Genomic DNA, 13,581 nt, shown 5'->3' with positions numbered 1-13,581 from the left:
CAATAAAACTATAATTTGATTCCAAGTTTTTTCCTCTACCCACATTTATTTTGGGACTTTCAGCATTGAAACTAGTACAACTCATTCAGCACAGGAAGTCACTGCTTCTGGACTAGACAAGGATACTTTGAAATAAATACCATTCTTCGATTAAAAAAAATTTTAAACCCATTTAAAAAGGTATCTCATTTGCTTGAAGCAAATACGGCGAAGCAGTAGACTGGATATAGATGCGATACTCCTGCGCCCAACACATTTACTGCATGATTTAGGATTTTACTTACTTAACTCACTTCCTATTGGTGGCAGCTTCTACATTGGTTGCTTAATTTTTCTGAGTTTCATGCATATCCTAGACCAAATTTTCCAAATAACTACCTAAACTTCCAGCGATTAACATTTCCTACTATGAAACTGGATCTGAAAGGGTCAAGTGGGAACCTGAGGTGTGAGGAAACACACAAGCCCATAATGGGTCTTCATTAAGTGGAAGCTGATTTTCTGTGTTCAGTGCCACAGGGCAGCAGAGCTTAATATCGAAGTTAAACAGGCACTATGTAAAACGACTAGGATTCAAAACACTTTTTTCTCCCCCTGTCCTCTTTTAAATACAGGGTTCACCTTAGCTCTGATTTTCAGAAGTAATTATGGGTGATAACCTCAAGAGCAATGTGTCCAGGCAAATAATTCAAAAAAATATTCAACTCTATTCGTTTGTTTAGGCAAAAGTCAAAGCAAACACTTTACAGGCTTAGAATACCCTACAACTCATCAGAAAGTTTCTGCAAAAGAGAGGAAACGATCTGACAAGAACTTTTAATGAGAGTAAACAATGTGACACTGAAATAAGAATAAACCAAAGCTCTACTGGAGATACCCCTTGAACACCCACAATAAACACAGTGAAGACCATTTGCAGTAGTCCACAAAGTTCTCACTCAAACAGTAATGTACATCCTGTACAAAAGAGTTCAAACCTATTAAACTTTCCTCTACAAAGGCACTACATTTCCCAAGTCTGCTCATCTGTGATGCACGGGATGCCAATAAATTGCACACATCACATATAACAAGAACAAATACTGTCTAGCACGTTATCTGTATTGGAAAGGTCTCACTGTGCAGAAGAGGAAATTGTCTTGTGCGGGCAAACATCTGCTCTGTTCTGTACTTCACATTATGCTTAGTAGGCAGCTAAAGAATATCTGCACTTGCTGCTAAATGTCTATGTTCGATCGGGAAATTGCAACTACTTTGAGATGGATTTTTGTCCTAAGTCACCTCCTTGGATTGTTACGAGCCAGACATACATCTTAAATTGGCTTAACTAAGTCAAACCATCACAAACCGCAAACCTTTGCCTAAAGAGGATATGACGACCTACCAAAACTGTGGGATGTAAATGCCTTTCTTCTGCAGTTTCTGGTTCTGGAGGAGGTAGAGATGATCAGGAGCTTAGATGGTGCTTTCTGACATCTCTGTTCTTCCACAAGAGATCTTCTGGCCAGAGCAAGGCAGTTACTGCAGTGCTTCTCTTGCTCCACTCCCTTGTTCTTCTTCCTCAGAAGCTCCCTGTCACTCTGGGGGGGAAGAAGCTGCCTAGTTATTCTAAGGCAGCAAACGAGCCCCAGCTCATCCCCTTTTACTCCTGCTTTGCTCCCACTCTCCCCGATACAAGCAGTCTGAGCTGTCTCACAAAAAGCACCAGGACTAGAATGAAAAATATCAGCCATTGAAACACTGACACTGCCTGAGTCTGCATGTGTTCAGCTCCACTCAACGCCCCGCTCCCTTCACGCTTAGTTCATTTTGTTTTTAAATAGGCATCTCTTCAAATACCTTTTCCCACTAGAGCACTAAAATGTTTTGGGTGTGGACTGCCTTCTAAAACTGTTCCCATCAGGTAACTCACAAGTCATATTTTTAAACTCTCAGATCACTGAACGGCAAGAGTTACACCCACCCACCAACACCTGCTCTTGGTCTTGTGAGAGAGGGCCGTAAAAAAGTGAGACATCAAACAAGCTAGATGACAGATCTGATAAGAGCTTGACCTTCAAGGCATCACAAATAATATATGCTCCTCAGTATCTATTTCTTTTTGAGGAAGAGGCAATTGTACAAAATTAGGGATGCCTGCTGCAAGGAAAAAACCAGGGGAGAAAGGAGGAGCAATCACGTATGACAGAAGCCTGCAGCCCAATGCTGCGGAGGATACGTGAACCATTCTGTGCCCTGAAAACCTTTGACAGCAACTACCTAGTCCCAGTGAATGCCCACCTGTCTTCGGCAAAGTAAAAAGATCCCCAGGAGCTGCAGTTTCTTCAGAGAAGTCCTAGAGCTCCTGGTAGCAAGAGAAGCTCACTCGAATTCTTCCTTGGAGTCAGTAAGGCATAAATAGGGGGTTAAGAGCACCTGGCTGTCCAAAGGGAAGCCGAATACTTCCTATCCGGGGGTGGACACATGCAGCCACAGCGTGCAGACACGTGCAAGAAGGCATGAGTTGCTTGGCCACACGATGCATTGGCCTGTTGGAATAGCAGGCCTGAAGCCCAGAGCTGCCTCAGTACATCAGTGTTTGTGACCACCGAAGCTATGCATCTGTGAGGTTCTTCCTGATCGCATACTGCATTGTCTAAGAAATCTTCGTGCCTAACTGGTTCCTCTCTGGAGGGCAGCTTATGCTCAAAGCAGTTCCAGGTACAGAGGAAATATATTACGCTAATATCATTATGCCATCAGGTTGTCATCTGTAGAGAGGCTGACCTTTTCTTTTTCCTCATATTAGAGACTCTGCCTATCCTTAGGCAGCCTTTGATGGGTGGTCGCAAGAGTGATCACAAGTACCACTCTACGATTTCTAAACACACGGCTGTCATCCAAAGAGCCTGAAGGTCCTGCAGAAACCTATCTGCCTATAGCCAATGACGCACGGTGCTACGTAACAGCAAGTTGACACCGCAGTGATTCAGGTCCACCACACGGCACTCATTTCCAGCTTCGCAGTTTAGACAAGCATGAGATGTGGCTTTGAGGATGCACTCTTCAAAAGACAGTACCAATATACCCACTGGGAGTGTAAAACATACAGTTGCTTTCAGAAGTTTAGTAATGATAACAGCTTTCAACGAGACAACTAACACTCGCAATCGTGAGTGACTTAAAAAAAGAAAAAAAATTCCAATTGAGAATTGAAAAATAACGATGCATTTTCCTGGTTACATTCTAGCCCAGTTAATTAAATTCTGCAACATCAGGTCCTCTCACTATATTGTAAATAACTAGGACAAAATTCACACTTCAGTTTGTTAGACTGGTAGCATACTTAGGGGTCCTCTAGACGAAAGCCCTTCACAAAATAGATTTTGGAACAACAGTGCCCTAATTAAGGGAACCTGCCTTTCACCTGTAGCTTACTATGGAATACTTCTGTTGGATAGCAAACACAGCATTTTCTTGAGCAAGCAGAGTCCTGGAAATGCTGGCACAGGTGTCTGGGAAGATCATGAGTCATGTTGCATCCTGTGACTATTGTTTTGTCCAAGTTGTTTTGTCTTGCGACAGCCATAGGAGGTATTTAAAGCTCCACCAGAGAGACTGGGCCTAGGCTGTGTTTGCAGAGAACTAGGGAAGAAACATGCTCTACTATTTTGTAACAAGAAAAACAAAACCAAGCCACAAGCTGAAGGATAATATGGGTAGAACTTCAAGTTTTTTAGCTGTCCCTGTGAAGGGCTTTGGGCATGTATTCATTAGTACCTACAGCGTTTCCATGGATCTTTTTCCAAACCACTATCCCAGTGTAAGTGGTACCCCTTTATATGCCTCAATGCTGGGTCTTTCTATGACCAAAAATAAGAGGTTCTCTCTTTTGTTTCTGTGGTCCACAATACTGAATTATTAATGCTGTCAACTTATGCTTTGATAATAACATAGATTTGTTGTGGAAGATACTTTCCAGTTACATGTCATTTATTGGTAAAACCAAGAAAACTATTCCCCAAAGAAATCCACCTATCTATGTGATGCTCATGCATTGCCTCTGTGAGGCCTGAAAAGATCATTAGTCTCCATTATATTCATGGTTTCACAGAGAGTAAGCAAATTCACACAGGTTATCTAAAAAATAGATAATAGAGCTGGCAAATAAACACGCTCTGACTCATATGTCCTGTACATTTCAGTCGGTACCTAGACATATTGTTTGAATGCAACATCTCATGTGACTGCTCAGCAATAGGATGTTGTTTCTCAAAAAACTAGTTTCAGAAGACAGAGTGACATAATCCCACCTACTCTTGGTAAAGTCCCATGTCCATTTCTCAAACATAAAGCCAAAATACACTCCTTTCTCTTTAGGAGCACAGACCTGCTGGAGACTTCCCACGTCACAGAACATTATCCCGGTCTTTCACAGACTACCATATTATACAACTACTTTCATAAATTGTTCCAGCACCATGTTAAAATTGCTGGGGTTTCTTGCTGCCAGCACTCCCGCTGGAACACCGCCCTCGAGTCTCTCCAACGCTACGGCGTTCAGTTTTCCGTCCACACGTCTCCAATGCCAGTTTCTATCCGCTTCCTCTTCCGCCAGCTTTATCCTTCAGCTTAAATACCTCTTCCCTTTCCTCACTGTTTATACATTTATAGGCAGGAATCGTATCCTTTCTCAGCTTTTCTGGGAGACTAAGCAAACAAGTTTTAATCTCCTCTCACATGGCAAAGTTCCTCTTTCTCCAGCTCTCCTTATTTCCCCTCTCTGGACCTATTCGTTCACCCTGCCAGAAGAGCCTTGCCCAAAATATGCTGGGATCACATTTGGTTTTGTCAAGCTTTTATCTCTTTGGTTACTAATGGTCATTCTGTGATCAACTTGTACCGAGGGATGCTATTACTCTGTGGCCATTTCCAACGGATGAACTCCTCGCTTGTGACAGGTGTCCTTGGCACTAGTCCTTAGGTGCATAGCTTTGAATTCACATCACTGACTCTATTCCCATTTCTTTACGTTCAGTTCTCAGGGGCATCCTTCCAGACAAAAAAAAAAATCCACATACACATCACTGCTAACAAATACCACCAAATCTACAAGAAGTTGCCACAGACGGCCCAGTGGGCAACTGTCCAGTTCGCACAGACCTCACTTGGCATGGAGGGTGACGGGTACACGCACATCTCTGCTTTCAGAGGCAGCTGCCTTTTGCTCACCTCTGTCCCTTCCTGAGCTAACGGTGGGCTCCAGGGGACTAGGCTAAGGCAGTCCTAGTCACTTCTCAATATCTCATCTAATACTTGTCACAAGGAGACTTTCTCAAAGCCTGAGCTGCAAAAGGGTACCTATCTCCTAGTGATGCTCTGTATGACCCCACGTCAGCCCTCCTAAGCCTCTCTGCAATTAAAGTTCTCAGGCCAAACTGATCATACCAAATGTTCTAAGTATGCTGGTGCATTTCTTAATGCAGTATTTCACTGTACTGTTACTTAAACAAGTCGCAAAGCAAATGAAACACAAATTACCTTATACTGGTGCTGGAAAAAACAATATAGGTGCTGGAAAAAACAATATAGTGAGCCGGATTCTGGTAAGAGACCTTAGTCTTCCTGAATTACACTTATTATATGAATAATTTCAATCTGGAGACTACTTCAAAAATGTGGGGCTTGGTCAGAATGACCAAGAATGACAGAACTGAGCCTTTACGCTGCCTACTAAAAAAAACTAAGGTATTTGTTTTGGATTGTTATTATCTGGGCTTAGAGACCTTCTCAAAGATTACAAATTCATTGTTCTGTACCCAGAATGTGCAACCTAAGCAGGTGACACAGGGAAACAACTTGCTGCGCATGAGTTGGCACCGAGTTAGCCACACTTTCATCAGACTACTGTCTCTGTGGATGTACTTCTACTGATTCAAAACTGCTCATATAACTTGGGCTTAAACTGAGAAGTATGTCTACAGTGTTGTTTACCTAAAGAAACTCATAGCTGGTTATATGCTAACTCCTGAGCAAGAAAGAAACCAGAATTAGAGATAAAATAAATGCATTCTAAGTCATATGGAATATCAGCAGCAGAAGCAGGGATAGAATAGGAGGTTTTGATACTCTAGTCTCAGGGCCATACTGCTTCCTCAAGGAAAAAAAAAAACGCATTAAGTTCAAGTGAAACATCACCCAATTTTAATGCCTTATTTCAGACAAAGGCTTTGCTGCTTGTCATCACAAAAAATAACAACACATTTTAAACAAATGTTCTTGCCAAATTCCACCGCGAGTGTCTTTTTACATAAAGTTCCCAATGAGAAGTGGATATAGCTTTTTTCCTGCTCCTCCTTTTCAAAACTTCTATCGTTTCATGATATTGCCAAAGAGCTGCGCACTCACTTCATGCGACAGTCAAGTTCAATACTGAATGAAGTGACCCCCACTCATAATTTCAAATGTGTTTGAAACCCCTTCAGATTTCAATCAATCTATAGAGGCAGACTGACATGGAAGTACTCAGTGGAACGCTGATAAAGATGCAGATTAGCCACAATACCTGGTACTATTCACACAGCTATTCCTGCTTTTGCATCAAGCTTATCTGAAAGCTTCTAACCGCACCACATCTCTGAAATGTTTAAATGGAATAATCATGAAGTCTTGAGCTAGATTTAGGGATGGCATGACTTGTGCAACTCAAGCGCTTTCAACAGAATTGCACTCAACACACCCAAGCTTGCCTCATTTTCTGTTTCTCTTTACTGAAGCAAATGAACACTGGAATAATATGGCAAGCCAAAGCACATTTCGATACCCTGGAACTACAGAATGGTTCAGGTACAGAAAAGATATTTGCAATTTAATTCCACCTCTAACTTGTGTTGGGTTAGGGATCTTAGCTGTTCTTTTCTCCTTTTTAAGGATTTGTTCAACAAAACATTTTGAACAATACAGTTCATTAGCTGAGTCTGTCTGGCTGAAATGCAAAAATAGCCGCCCCTCAGTCTGAGCTTTAAAATAGCTCCTCCCGAACGAGAGTCAAATGTTCCCAGGCTGTGAAAGATGTTTATTTCTCTCTCTCTCTCACTCTCTCTTTTTTAAACATTTAATTTCAGCTTGTGTAGGCAATGTGGTCAAAGATGACACAGCCCAGTGCAGGAACTCAGAGAAGGCAGGATGAGTCTCTTTAGTACACCAACTGCATCATGTCTCAAAAGACTAAAAACCAAGTTAGTGTAAGTACATGGGCAGCCTAAGCAGAACCTCCACCTTTTTTGGAGTCATTTCCCATCCATCACAAGCGCAAGCCATGCCTATACATTTAGATGGCACGAGTCCCGGCTGGAACTCTATCCCATCTGTTGTCAGGCACGATGAAAATCACACATGCAAATACATTCTGTAAAGCACTTAATAAAGATTGATAAAGAAATAAAAGGGACAACCTTAAAAAAATCAAAATAGAACTCAAACTATCTTGCTATCTTTTCTAGACAAGATTCCACATTCACCTGATGAGTGCAGATGGCTAGTTTCATTTAAAGGATTTGACTAGATATGACATTTATGCTAAGAAAACCAAACGATACCAATTCAACATCGATGCATCCTTCCCTGAAAGTAATCAAGAGTGAATTTTCATCAGACGGGTGTATTCTTACTGGGATCACAATGGGATCAGTTCTTTGCCCCATGCAAACAGATAATACACTGAACAGATCAATCTACTACTGAACAATCAGAAACTGCTCATATGAGACACACAAAGACTACTGAAGGATTAGAAAATGCCCCGTAGGGATGGGTTTAAGGAGTTCTGTCCATCTGCATATTAGAATGCCATTATTTTTCTATAAGGAATAAAAAGTTGATCATAGGGAACTCCTGGACAAGTACGTGAGATAAACTTTGAAACCAATTAGTCTGTGTGGCTCCATAACCTGCTTTTGAAAATGGAGTAGAGCAAATAGGCAAAAAACAAGATATATGAGGATTTGTAACTTTTGACTCTATTTGTGATTTTTTAAAAATGAAATATCACATTGTCATTGAGGGTTTTTTTTTTTTTTTTTAAACAAAAGAATTCTTACAAACTAGATTATTCTGAAAAATACTCAACATCAGCTCATGGCTACTTATTGTTATCTTCCGACTTAAGAGCTGCTTGTTAATTTTGAATGGACACAGTTCAGAGAGGACATTTCTGGTCTCCAATTTGAGAAATGCAACTTTTAGATTCAATAGTTTGACGTAAATATTCATGTGTACCAACTGAAATGAACTCCATTTTGAAGGTCCCATTTATTTAAAAATTCACTGCAAACATAAAATCACCTGAAAAGGAAAACTTGCAAGAAAGCATGTGAACAGCAGAAATACAGACTCAAAAGCAAATGCACTAAAACCTCTGAATGAAATCTTTCAGATGCAATTCTGAGTATTCACTCAACTATAATACTAATGAAAAGTTGGCCATCCTCATTAACCTATCTGCATGGTTTCTATCAGGGTATCAAATCACACATTTTCCATCCGTCATCATATTCACTTCCTAACCTGCAAGACAAACCCCCAAATCCAGCGTTTCTCCTGGTTTGGGCTGCCTCTTGATTCGGGTGAAGCTGACTCAGAGTAAACGATGGGAGTTGCTAACCGAAGACAGGAGGAGACTCGGGTAAAAGACCAAGTGGTGTACCTTACTGCTATGAAGATTAAAAAGTTCAAAGTTATTGAGGGGATAACTTGCAGATTAAGATACCCTGACATTTCCAAATTTCAGATACCAGCTGCCTTTCTCAACACATTTTCTCAGACCACCAATACTATTGCTCTGTTTTTCCAGAGACAAAAAAACCCTTCCTCTCAGTACTTTATGCACAATACTACAGACAAATGTGCTGACATTTTTAGTAGCCCCAAGTCACTTAGCTGCTTCTGAAAATCCCATGCATAGATATCACAGTGTCCCACAGAAGCAAAAGTTAGGGTGTCCATTTCAATCAGAAATTCTGATGGCATGAAGATTTGAAAAGAAAGACGTGCTAAAATGCAATTTTTCAGAGACTAAAAATTTCAGTTCAAATTCAGTACAATAACTCTTCAGAAGACAGTCCAATATTCATTCCTTTGAGATAAAATGGAAGGAAGTAGTAATGTACTAATTTAATTTAGTAGAGAGGACAAACATTATAATTACTGTCAGTAATTTATTTTCAATAGACACATGAATTTAGAAAGTAATGCATGCAAATTACTTGGGAAAATTTCCCTGTGAGAATACTTAAAGAGCCACAATTATCCATACGCCAATATACCGAGATATTCTCCTCACTCCTCAAGGATAAGGCATGAAAAACACTTCACGTTATTCCTTTGGTAACTGAGCTTTAAATAGAGGTGATCAGAGGCACCAGCTCCTTCCTCTCCCCAGCCTTGTCTCCTACCTATTTTTCTACTTGGCAGACTCTAAAACTTAACCCCACGTTAAATGCTTCTACGGTCCATGTCAATCAAGGCAATTATTCCCAATGGAAAAGGACAAGCAGTATCTGCCAACATTTTCAGTGGAAGCTGCTACAGGCTGTGGGTGCCCTCAAGGAGGGCTGAAAATGGTTGGGACTGAGCAACTGAATTACATTAGTGAGCCATAACAAAGCACCAGGCTTCCTGCAATTCTGTAAGAATTTTAAGGTATATATTATAAGATATATGTTATGAGGTATTATAAGATATACATTAAGAGATATAATTCTGTAAGAATTATTTTTACAACCCTGATGAGCAAAATCTCACTGAATACAATTCAGCAGATAATTATACTCTCGATACAAAACTGAGCAGGAGATTGGGAGAAAAAACTATTTCATTTATAATACCTATCTTTTAAAAGCAATTTCCATAGAAATCCAGTAAATAAAACATTTACATAACCCTAAGAATGTAATCACTACAAGATGCCATAGAAGTCGTTCACAGTGAGTTCTGTTACTCTAAACTAAGGCACCCAACAGTTCCAAGGTCTCCCACTAGCAAATCTGTCCTTGCAAAAGAGGCTTTTCTCTAGTAGCACTGAAGTCCTACCGGGGGTTGGACCAAAAGGCATCATGAAAGGTTTCGGGTGCATCAGTTGGTGAGGAAATAACCTTGAGACTCTGATCAGCTACAAATTATAACCACCAGACAGTCACGGATATGCTTACAGTCCTATAAGCAATCTGGCAGATTACAATCTGAGAAAAGCAGGGAAGCCATGGAGCATGCACACCAGCACTGGGTGATTAGCCCAGGCTGCAATCGGACTCACGCTGTTCTGTTGGTTTCCTCGCCACGTTTGGTTAAAGCTTGCTTAGATGTACGTCTGTGGGTGCCACAGCCCTGTCACAGGGTTCCCTTGTAAGTACAAGAAAGCTGCTTGCTTTCTTGGATAGTGTCTGAAGCGAGCAGCACGCCGGGGTCCTCCTCCCTCGACCCTCCGGGAGGGACACTCAGCAGCAGAGTGCCACAGCTCTCGGCCAGACCACGGGCAGGGGGTTCCTTCCCCAGGGAAACCGAGGCAGAAGAGGGAGGCTCGCCTTCGCCCAGTTTTAGCCCTTGACGCAGTTGGGCAATGGCTGCACATAGATACAGATGGGGACACAGAGAAGTGCTCTTGGGTCCAACAGTTCAGGCACAGCTTTAACGTCCCCACCTCTCATCCTAACATGGGAACGCTAAGGCTTTGCTCACCAACAGACCGAGAGGTACGAGGCTGCTGACATGACTGGAAGCCACCTAAGTACTAAAACTGCTGTCAAGTGATTTCTTTTCTTTTTTCTTTTTTCTTCCTTTTTCTTTTTTTTTGCAATAGCAGATGAAAGAGCGTGGACTATCTACATGTGCTGTAGGTAGAAAACTGTGAATACAAAAGAAGTGTGGTTGCACAGTTTCTTTATGTATTCTGAGAAAACACTTAAATTCCAAGCTATTCATAGTATTTCAATTCAGCGTAAAGCATATTTGATAGCAAAGTCAAACTTTGCATGTGTCAGAACTGAAGCTAGAGTTTGCAGAACGGAGGAGAAGAGAAACTTTATATTTAATAAAACTGGAAATTCAGCTCTTGAATCTGGTGCATCGCAGAACTGAATGGCTCAATACCACTCTCTTGTGGGCACAACTCCGAAGGCGTGCCAAGCATACCAAAGTGCAGACAACTCCAATAAAAACGAAACTGCTCTTCTCAGTCCAGCTGCCTCTCTCTCTCAGTCAGTCATACCCACACACCTTTTCTGCCAGGGAATGCAATGCAAGATAGGGATATTAATAAATACACCCACACACCTTTTTGGCCAGGGAATGCAATGCAAGATAGGCATATTAATAAATCTAACACAAACTCCTGAACTACTTCTTGTCTTCCTTTGTTTCAAGTGCCCATTTAACAGGTGTTATAGTGACACTTAGGGATAAAGTAGATTTTTCACAACCCTGTACTTGTCTTCTTTCCTCCATGTTTCATCTTTCTCTGTTTCATATTCTCCCTTTCACTCTTCTCTGCGTCCAGCCTGTTTCCTTTCAACAGTCACATCTCTCTTCTCCTCGCTGCTGGTTAGACTCATCTAAAACCAACATATGTTACTTACCAACAAGCACCAGCATCTTCTGCTCTAACATACTCTAAGACATGGCCAGCCGCACATCTCCATTTTTCCTACGTTCTTGCTAGAGCATGCATGACTTCACTGTAAGTGATTGAAGGCACCACTGAAGAGCTGAAGCCTAACACAAAACCAGGCATTTCATGGGAGCTACACTGATTTAAGTATCGGTGGGCCATATTTTGGCGGGACGACACCTTCTCTTGTACCGTACAATTGTCACTGGACGCACCAATGCTTCTCAAATGTACGCTGATGGAAGCTGTCACTTGCGCTGCTGTCTAATGGTGATATGTGGATCAAGCAATTTGGGGAGTATCTGGTCTTGATTAATGAATTTAATTAGTCTTTAGTCCAAACTCTACTGAAACTAAAAAGCCTCTCTCTGTTAACATCCCCGCTGGGATGTGGCCTAGGTTTTTATATTTAGCATACAGGCTACATGCACAGGTCTGAAACACAAATGGAAACCAAAGCAAAGATCAGGCCAGATACCAGGACCTCTAGCATAAAACCTGTATAAAATTAATTCTTGCCCTTCTACTGCTGAGCCATAACTGATGCAGTCATATACTCCACTAAAAGGTCATCTAGCGGTGATAAATACACTGGTACTTGACTCCCTCCTCCTGAGTAAAATAAAGATGAGGATAGGGTGTAATTATTCTATTTTCAAATGAAACCATCTAATGAGTCACAGCAATAATTTCTAGGTTGCAGTTTTCCAGCACAACAACTACTGTGTTTTTTTTCCATACTTTATCATGATGATACAGCACCTCTTTCTGGTGATGCAACTGTCAATTGCTAAACGAAAAGGTCCTAAAATTACACTCCTTGACACAATAGGAGTGGCTGTAGATTTCCCCACTAGTACTGATGGTTGTGAGAAGTGCCAGCAGCCTGATGACACTCAGAAAACAAGCATCTTTTACAGCCAAAGCATTTTGTCATCAAAAACAGAGATTTTGATTCAATGAAACCTTTTTGCAAATTTATAACAGCTTTCTGTCTGCATCAGTCAATAAATGAAAAATGCATGATACTTCAAACAGTCTCAAAACAGAAACATTTCCTTCCCTCCCCCCAGTAAGTCTGTTTAAATATAAAAATATGTAAGATTTGGAAATCAAATATGTGTTTTTCAATAACAATATTAAAATCTCTACAGATTTCAGCTTTAAGTTTCTGCACAGTTCTTTGCTCAGCAATCTAAACCATGATCCGATCTGAATTCTTTGCATGTGACTACTTGCTAAAGGTATAAGAGTTATTTCACAGATACATCGCTCTGTTTGAGAGCAGTCCGGCATTTTTTTGTGAAATAACAATTTCGAGTTAATGTTAAAGATCATTATTATGAACATCTTATAAGAAAAAGAACTAAACTCTTAGCTAGCATAAGATGAGCGTAGGCATGTTTGTCCTGACTTCTGAGGAGCTGCATCTATTTGTATTAGCTGAGCATCGGTACCATACTTGGCATATTCAAAAATCACAGAAATGCACATATCTTCTATCCCCTTTATATTACAAAGGGAAATATTCATGGCATGCAGCAAAGCTTTGAAGAAGTTATCATCTTTTATTAATGCACAGCAAAAGAAAAAAACACGGAAAGTTCTGAAATCTCATCTCACCCTTCAGACACTGACTGGTTGACAGACCAGCAGAATTTCAACTCCAATAGGCATGAATTAGTTTCCGGGCAAAGAAGCAGAGATAAAAGGGGAAGGGATTTTAGGAGTTTCTCATGGGTTTTAGTCGGAGTTTTATTTACTGCTTGGTCTACAGACAGAAAGCTCAGCTGTGATTTCAGCCTCTGGAATTTTTGGCTTTTACTAGGAACAAGCTTCACAGTTGGCCATACAAAACAAGGTAATTTTTCATACATTAATTACTATAGTTTGTTTAATCATATATATAAAATGTCTACAGTCTTTTGGGAAGTACGGAA

At 40.8% G+C, this 13,581-nt stretch overlaps 1 protein-coding gene across 2 annotated transcripts in view; it reads right to left on the bottom strand.

Annotated features, from left to right (window-relative positions):
- Nucleotides 1-13,581, bottom strand: part of LOC135328114 (uncharacterized) — a 44,624-nt gene that overhangs the window by 19,333 nt on the left and 11,710 nt on the right. The gene's annotated exons all lie outside the window — the stretch shown is intronic.

The sequence above is a fragment of the Dromaius novaehollandiae genome, chromosome 4 (genome assembly GCF_036370855.1).
Source record: "Dromaius novaehollandiae isolate bDroNov1 chromosome 4, bDroNov1.hap1, whole genome shotgun sequence".
NCBI lineage: Eukaryota > Metazoa > Chordata > Aves > Casuariiformes > Dromaiidae > Dromaius > Dromaius novaehollandiae.
The sequence above is the reverse complement of the archived record's forward strand: the minus strand, read 5'-3'. Positions and strand labels throughout refer to the sequence as shown.